The sequence below is a fragment of the Hyla sarda genome, chromosome 9 (assembly GCF_029499605.1).
Source record: "Hyla sarda isolate aHylSar1 chromosome 9, aHylSar1.hap1, whole genome shotgun sequence".
Lineage (NCBI taxonomy): Eukaryota > Metazoa > Chordata > Amphibia > Anura > Hylidae > Hyla > Hyla sarda.
In genome coordinates, this window is record NC_079197.1 from 52,976,980 (window position 1) to 52,985,928 (window position 8,949).

General features: G+C 39.8%; 1 pseudogene; it reads right to left on the reverse strand.

The window, feature by feature from the left end:
• Positions 1-7,280: 7,280 nt before the first annotated feature.
• On the reverse strand, positions 7,281-7,428 carry LOC130292239 (U1 spliceosomal RNA; annotated as a pseudogene).
• Positions 7,429-8,949: the final 1,521 nt, after the last annotated feature.

The following is an 8,949-nucleotide window of genomic DNA, read 5'->3' on the forward strand; positions in this document are numbered from 1 at the left end:
CGCCGAATGACTGCTCAGTGCCTGAGATCCAGGCATGAGCAGTCATGCGGCAGAATCATCGATCACTGGTTTCTTATGAGAAACCAGTGATCAATGTAAAAGATCAGTGTGTGCAGTGTTATAGGTCCCTATGGGACCTATAACACTGCAAAAAAAAAGTGCAAAAAAAAAGTGAATAAACATCATTTAACCCCTTCCCTATTAAAAGTTTGAATCACCCCCCTTTTCCCATAAAAGAAAAAACACAGTGTAAATAAAAATAAAAATAAACATAAATGGTATCGCCGCGTGCGGAAATGTCCGAATTATAAAAATATATCGTTAATTAAACCGCACGGTCAATGGCGTGCGCGCAAAAAAATTCCAAAGTCCAAAATAGTGCATTTTTGGTCACTTTTTATATCATGAAAAAATGAATAAAAAGCGATCAATAAGTCCTATCAATGCAAAAATGGTACTGTTAAAAACTTCAGATCACGGCGCAAAAAATGAGCCCTCATACCGCCCCATACACGGAAAAATAAAAAAGTTATAGGGGTCAGAAGATGACAATTTTAAACGTATTAATTTTCCTGCATGTAGTTATGATTTTTTCCAGAAGTCCGACAAAATCAAACCTATATAAGTAGGGTATCATTTTAATCGTATGGACCTACAGAATACATATCAGGTGTCATTTTTACCGAAAAATGTACTACGTAGAAACGGAAGCCCCCAAAAGTTACAAAACAGCGTTTTTTTTAAAATTTTGTCGCACAATGATTTTTTTTCCCGCTTCACCATAGATTTTTGGGCAAAATGACTGACGTCATTACAAAGTAGAATTGGTGGCGCAAAAAATAAGCCATCATATGGATTTTTAGGTGTAAATTTGAAAGAGTTATGATTTTTTAAAGGCAAGGAGCAAAAAACGAAAATGCAAAAACGGAAAAACCTCCGGTCCTTAAGGGGTTAAGCATTTTGCGCTGTCGGATAGCAGTTAATGCGATGGCCCCGACATATAAAAGCATCGTATGTCGATGCTGACATCGACATGCGATGGCCTCTGAGAGGCCATCGTATGTCGATTTTATCATATGTCGGGGCCATCGTAGGTCGGGGGGTTACTGTATATGTCTATTATGTTGTGCAAAAGAAAAACTGTGTATTTTGTTAAGTTTGGTAATTTTGTGCATTCTGATTACGGAGCTTAGGTTAATGAACCATTTCACATCCGGGTCAAAAGTGCAAAATTACTTTTATGGCAGATGTTTAATATATTATTATTATTACTTTTAACCCTTTTGTGCTTTTTAAATTGTATATTTGAATTTTCCTTTTTATGTACTGCATTTTTATGATATTTTAAACTTACTCGCACAGAAAGGGGATAGCCACACACCCTTCTTTGGCGGTCTTTTTGTAGGTATAAAATGACCGTTATTGTTATAACATGTTACATCTGCAATTGAGAAAGGGTACACAGTGACCCGAAACGCATCTTGCCTCTGATGTGCCTGTAAAACTGTCTTTGATTAATAAATATGGTTTTACTTGAATGAGAACGGAACATTGCCTTCATTGGAACAGCGACAATCTTGGAGTTCTTTTTGTTTCTTGAATTAAACTTGATTTATGGCCGCAACTAGCAGAGTTTGCCCTGGAAAATCTGTCCTGCCCGGCCAGTAGTGTGCCATCAGAGCAGGTGTTCAGTGCGACGGGCGCCATAGTCTCCCCAAGGAAAACTCGACTGTCCACGAAAAATGTGGAGATACTGACCTTTGTGAAGATGAATCAGGCATGGATCAGCCAGGATTTCCACCCACCAATGCCAGATGCATCAGAGTAGATTGACCATGCTGCTACACCAACACTTCACAAATATGGATAGTGCCAAATAGATTTAAGGCACTGCTCCCCAGTTACAAACATTCCAGCCACCTTCATCACCGGGTACTAGTGTTGTCACCCACCGCACCACTGTGTCACCTGGCCACTTTCAGGACTCCTGACACTGCTGCCACCTCCAGGCTGTTTCATTCAGCCACTATTTTGTCTCCTTATGCTTCTGCCAACTCCAGGCTGTGCCATTCCGCCACTATATGATCTCCTCATGCTTCGGCCACCTCCAGGCTGTACAATTCAGACACTATATGGGCTCCTTATGCTTTCCTCACCTCCAGGCTGTGTCATTCAGCCAATATATTGTTTTCTGATGCTGGGACAGTCTTGGATATTACCTAAATTTGTTATGGTAGCACTAGCAAACATACATGCTCAATAGAGATTTCAACATTGATCTTTTCATATTAGGGGTTGTGAAGCCCTCTTATGTACGCATCCTGCTACCTGATCCAGGCTGTGTGTTTCAGGAACTACTTGGCTTACTGATGCTGCTGGGCCTGTGCCTAATTTTCTTTTATGTTAGTACTAGTAAACAGACATGTTCTATACAGATTTCAATATTCACCTTTTAATGTTACGGGTTATTAAGCCCTCATGTGTACTTCTGCTGCTGCCTGATCCAGGCTGTGTGTTTCAGCAACTATATGGTTTAGTGAGGCTGCTGGGCCTGTGCCTAAAATATTTTGATGTTAGCACTAGCTTACATATATATATCTTCTATACAGATTTCAACATTAACATAATGTTATGGGTTGTGAAGCACTCTTGTAAACTCATACTTATGCCTGCTCTAGGCTGTGTGTTTCAGGAACTACTTGGCTTAGTGATGCTGCTGGGCTTGGGCCTTACATTTTTGGTTGTTAGCACTAGCTTACATACATGCTTAATTGAGATTTCAACATTGGTTTTTCAATGTAAGGGGTTATGAAACCCTCTTGTGTACCGCTGCTGCCTGCTCCTGATTGTGTGTTTCAGGAACTACTTGGCTTACTGTTGCTGCTGGGCTTTGTCCTTAAATTTTTGGATTCTAGCACTAGCTTACATACATGCTTAATTGAGATTTCAACATTGGTCTTTCAATGTAAGGGGTTATGAAACCATCTTGTGTACTACTGATACCTGCTCCTGACAGTGTGTTTCCAGAACTACTTGGCTTACTGAAGCTGCTGGGCTTGGGCCTTACATTTTTGGATGTTAGCACTAGCTAACATACATGCCTAATTGTGATTTCAACATTGATCTTTCAATGTAAGGGGTTATGAAACCCTCTTGTGCACTGCTGATGCATGCTCCTGACTGTGTGTTTCAGGAACTTCTTGGCTTACTGATGCTGCTGAGCTTGGGACTTACATACCTGCTTAATTGAGATTTCAACATTGATCTTTCAATGTAAGGGGTTATAAAACCCTCTTGTGTACTCCTGCTGCTGTATGCTCCTGTCTGTGTCATTCAGCAACTACATTGATTAGTGATGGTGCTGGGTTTGGGCCTTACATTTTTGGATGATAGCACAAACTAACATGCATCTTCAATAGAGATTTAACATTCACCTTTTAATGTTAGGGTTTGTGAACCCCTCTTGTGTACTCATGCTGCTGGCTGTTCCTATCTGTATCATTCAGCAACTACATGGTTTAGTGATGCTGTTGGGCCTAGGAAATTACCTATATTTGTTTTTTATAGCACTAGGTAATATACATCTTCAATGGAAATTTCAAAATTCATTTTTTTATTGGTCTCCATATATTGACTATGTATTGTAGGAAACATGTGGCTGTCCTTGAGTTATTTTCCCAGCATTATTGCCATTTTAATACCAGACCAGTAATAAAATAATATTGCTAAGGACTAGCAGAAACAGGGAACTGTGGATACTGACCACTGTCTGTTGGAATTGACTGACTATCCCAGGTGGTAGATTTACCATTTTGAAGTTCCTCAGTTCAAGTAGGCTTTAAGTCGTTCATTCTTTGTTGTGGTTCTTCAGTTGCAGAGTTAAGTTGTATCATGTTTTCCAGTTCCTCCGATGAGCTAATGTCACTGGAACACACAATACTCATATTGTCATCTAATGAAGGATCCTTTTCTTCAGAGAACATATCTATCATTTTATTATTTTGAATGTCATGTGGTATTCTGACAATTTCTGATTATGAAGTAATTTTTTTAATCTGGGACACAGGTAAGAATAAGTCTTTTTAAGCGTACTATAGCACATTTTTCTGCCCTCATTAGTGCATACCACATACCTACATCTAAGTAGTGTACTGTTTTGTACTTGTTAATCTGTCAAGGGTCTATATACTGTGAAAGGACAGCCAATAGTACACACCTGCTGCTGTTCTAGACAACCACTGTTTTAAGCAAAGTGAAGCGTATTGTACTCCCCTCATATGAGCAATAAGTATGTCAGGAAGAGTATCGAAATTTCAATTACAAAATCCATAATATCAATTTTGAAATCTTAAATTTAAATTTAAAAATTATCAAGTTCAATGGTCTTGTCATGTTGCTGCCAACTCCAGGCTGTGTCATTCAGCCAATATATGGTTTACTGACGCTGCCAACACCTCCGCACTGTGTCATTCAGCCACTATATGGTCTCCTCATGCTTCAGCCACCTACAGGCTGTGCCATTCATCCAATATATGGTGTACTAATGCTTCAGCCAGCTCCAGTCTGTGTCATTCAGCAACTACATGGTTTAGTGATGCTGCTGGGCCTAGGACATTACCTATAAATGTTTATGGTAGCACTAGGTACCATACATCTTCAATGGAAATTTAAAAATTCATCTTTTATTCTTAGAGATTGCGAGGCCCTATTGTCTCATCATCTGCCTCCAACTCCAGGCTGTGCCATTCAGACACTAAATGGTCTCCTACTTATGGTCTATATGGTCTCCCACCTCCAGGCTCTGTCATTTTGCTACCATGTGACTCCTTGTTAGATTAGGTCCTTTGTACCCACATGCCGGGGATCGGGACACTAAAACTTGGTCATGAGTTCAATTTCAAAAACCTCAATTACAATTTAAAAACCTTAAATTTCTATTTAAAATGATTAAATTTCAATGGTCTCCTCATGCTTCAGCCAACGCCAGGTTGTGTCATTCAGCCAATATATGGTTTACTGATGCTGCTGGGCCTGAGTCTGGGAATAAAAACTTGTGTTATGGTAGCACTAGCTACCCAAAATCTTCAGTTTAAATTTCAATCCAATATATGGTTTACTGATGCTCCCGGGCCTGGGTCTGGGAATAAAAACTTTTGTTATGGTAGTACTAGCTACCCAAAATCTTCGGTTTAAATTTCAGAATGAATCTTTTAATCTTAGGGATTGTGAAGTCCTAGTGTCTACTCATGCTGCTGCCAACTACTGGCTGTGCCATTCAGACACTATAAGTTCTCCTTATGCCTCCCCAACTACAGGCTCTGTCACTTAAGCAATATATGATTTACTGATGCTGCTGGGCCTTGGTCTGGGCCTAAAAATTTTTTTTATAGTAGCACTAGCTACTATAGATCTTCAATTAAAATTTCTAAATTCATATTTTAATCTTAGGGATTGTGAAGCCCTAGTGTCTACTCATGCAGCTCCAGGATGTGTCATTCAGCCAATATATGATGTGTTCATGCTGCCAACACCTCCATGCTGTGTCATTCAGCCACTATACTGATTCTGCTGGGCCTTGGTCTGGGCCTAACATTTTTTTTATGGTAGCACTAGCTACTATAGATCTTCCATTCAAATTTCAAAATTAATCTTTTTTTTTTTTATTAATCCTTAAAATTCGAAAATTTAGCATTTTTCTAACTTTGCAGCACTCTGCTTGTAAGGAAAAGGGACATGTTAAATAAATTACATATTGATTCATATATACAATATGTTATTTTTATGTTGGCATCATAAAGTTGACATGTTTTTACTTTTTGAAGACATCAGAGGGCTTCAAAGTATAGCAGCAATTTTCTAATTTTTCACGAACATTTCAAAATCATAATTTTTCAGGGACCAGTTACGTTTTGAAGTGATGGTTTTTGGGGGGCATGTCACATTTAGAAAGCCCCCATGATGCCAGAACAGTAAAAAAAAAAACACATGGCATACTATTTTGGAAACTACACCCCTCAAGGAATGTAACAAGGGGTAAAGTGAGCCTTAACACCCAACAGGTGATTGACGAACTTTCGTTAAAGTGGGATGTAAAAAATAAAAAAAAAAATGTTTCAATATAATGCTGGTGTTACCCCAAATTTTTCATTTTCACAAGGGGTAATAGGAGAAAAAGCCCCCCAAAATTTGTAACCTCATTTCTTTTGAGTATGGAAATACCTCCTATGTGGATATAAAGTGCTCTGCGGGCGAACTACAATGCTCAGAAGAGAAGGAGCGCCATTGGGTTTTGGAGAGAGAATTTGGTTGGAACGGAAGCCGGAGGCCATGTGCATTTACAAATCCCTCATGGTGCCAGAACAGTTGACCTCCCCCACATGTGACACAATTTTGGAAACTACACCCCTCACGGAATGTAATGAGGGGTTACTGGCATTTGTCAGACACCTGTGGGGTGTAAATGTTCACTGCACCCCTTATTACATTATGTGAGGGGTGTAGTTTCCAAAATGGGGTCACATTGATCGACCAATGGTAGAGGATAGGAGGAGGGGGCACCCCTGCCAGCTAGCTCCCATCCCTCAGGGTGATCATCGCAGACTCTGTCAGCGCCGATCACCCTTGACCCGATTGGCCTGGAATCGCCGCAAATCACTGGTCTGAATTGACCGGTGATTTGCGGCGATCGCCAACATGGGGGATCTCAGTATCCCCCTAGGCATTGCCACGGGATGCCTGCTGATAGATATAAACAGTCATCTCGGTCCAACCACCGCCCGGTGAGCAGGGGTGATCGGAAATACGGAGGGTGTACATGTACGCCCTCCGACCTTAAGTACAAGGACACGAGGGCGTACATGTACACCCTCCGTCCCCAACAGGTTAATGATGTTGATGTCAGCTATAAAGAGAGGAGCCGAGTAAGGGTCAGCACATTTGTAATACGTAGCAGACATAGGCCTGCTTGTAGGATCAGCTGAGGAGCAGGTGACAGCAATGCAGATGCATCTGTAGGCTTGAGAAAAAAGCCTTCCAGACGAGGGGCACATTTGGTTGGTTGTGTACCTATATTTTTACCATATTCTGATGTGTGGAAATTCTTCTCTTTTTTACCAGATGTACACAACCAGGCAGACTGCAAAAAGAAAATGAGGCATAGGCAGGGTCCTAATTTAGGAATTACAGCTCTATGTAAACAAATGTAGTGCCATCACAAGGTCTGGCTACAAGTATCACTAATCTGTCACTGCTTGATGCCCGCTAGTTACTACTTTTTTTTTCAGGGGAAAGCACGAACGCAGTCCCCCACTACAACAAATTATACAGTCGAGTTTCCCACATTTTGGGAAATCCCAGGGGTCAGTACACCTGAAGTGCAATGGATGAGCCTCCCCCTGGGAGAACCTCAGCTGGCTACTACTTAACTCTAGTCCACCACTTCCTGCTGTCTGCTGGCTCTACAATTACCACCAGTCCACCACTGCCTGCTGTACGTTTGTTCCTAGAGGAACTAGTTCACCACCCATGCTGTCCACTGGCTACTACAATTACCACCAGTCCACTACTGTCTGCTGTCTTTTGGCTACTGCAACAACCACCAGTTCACCATAGAAACATAGAATGTCTAGGCAAATAAAAAAAATAAAATAAACATCTAGTCTGCCTAATATTCTGAATACTGTAAATAGTCCCTGGTTCTAGCTTGTATGAAGGACAGCTTTATGTCTTTCCCATGTATGCTCATTGTTTAAACTCCTTCACTGCATTTGCAGCTATCACTTCTGCAGGAAGGCTATTCCATGCATCCACTACTCTCTCAGTAAAGCAATACTTCCTCATATTACTGCAAAAACCTTTGCCCCTCTAATTTAAAAATATGTCCTCTTGTCAAAAGTGTTTTTAACCCCTTAAGGACTCAGCCCATTTCCACCTTAAAGGGGTACTCCTGTGGAAAAAAATAGTTTTTAAATCAACTTGTGCTAAAAAGCTAAACAGATTTATATATTACTTCAATAAAAAAAATCTTAATCCTTCCAGTACTTTTTAGGGGCTATATACTACAGAAAAAATGCTTTTCGTTTTAGATTTCTCTGATGTCACGACCACAGTGCTCTCTGCTGACCTCTGCTGTCCATTTTTGGAACTGTGCAGAGCAGGAGAAAATCCCCATAACAAACATATGCTGCTCTGGACAGTTCCTAAAATGGACAGCAGAGGTCAGCAGAGAGCACTGTGGTCGCGACATCAGAGAAATCTGAAAAGAAAAGCATTTTCTCTGTAGCATACAGCCCATAAAATGTATTGGAAGGATTAAGATTTTTTAATAGAAGTAATTTACAAATCTGTTTAACTTTCTGGCACCAGTTGATTTAAAAAAAAAAAAAAAAAGTTTTCCACGAGAGTACTCCTTTAACCCCTTCATGGCCCAGCCCATTTTCACCTTCATGACCTGGGCATTTTTTGAAAATCTGACCACTGTCACTTTAAACATTAATAACTTTGGAATGCTTTTACTTATCATTCTGATTCCGAGATTGTTTTTTCGTGACATATTCTACTTTATGTTATCGGTAAAATTTCACTGATATTTGCATCCTTTCTTGGTAAAAAATCAAAAAATTTCATGAAAATTTTGAAAATTTTGCATTTTTCTAACTTTGAAAGTCTCTGCTTGAAAGGAAAATGGATATTCCAAATAAATTACATATTGATTCACATATATAATATGTCTACTTTGTGTTTGCATTAAAAAAAATGACAAGTTTTTACTTTTGGAAGACACCAGAGGGCTTCAAAGTTCCGCAGCAATTTTCCAATTTTTCTCAAGATTTTCAAAATCGTAATTTTTCAGGGCCCAGTTCAGGTTGGAAGTGGATTTTAAGGATCTTCATATTAGAAATACCCCATAAATGACCCCATTATAAAAACTGCAACCCCCAAAGTATTCAA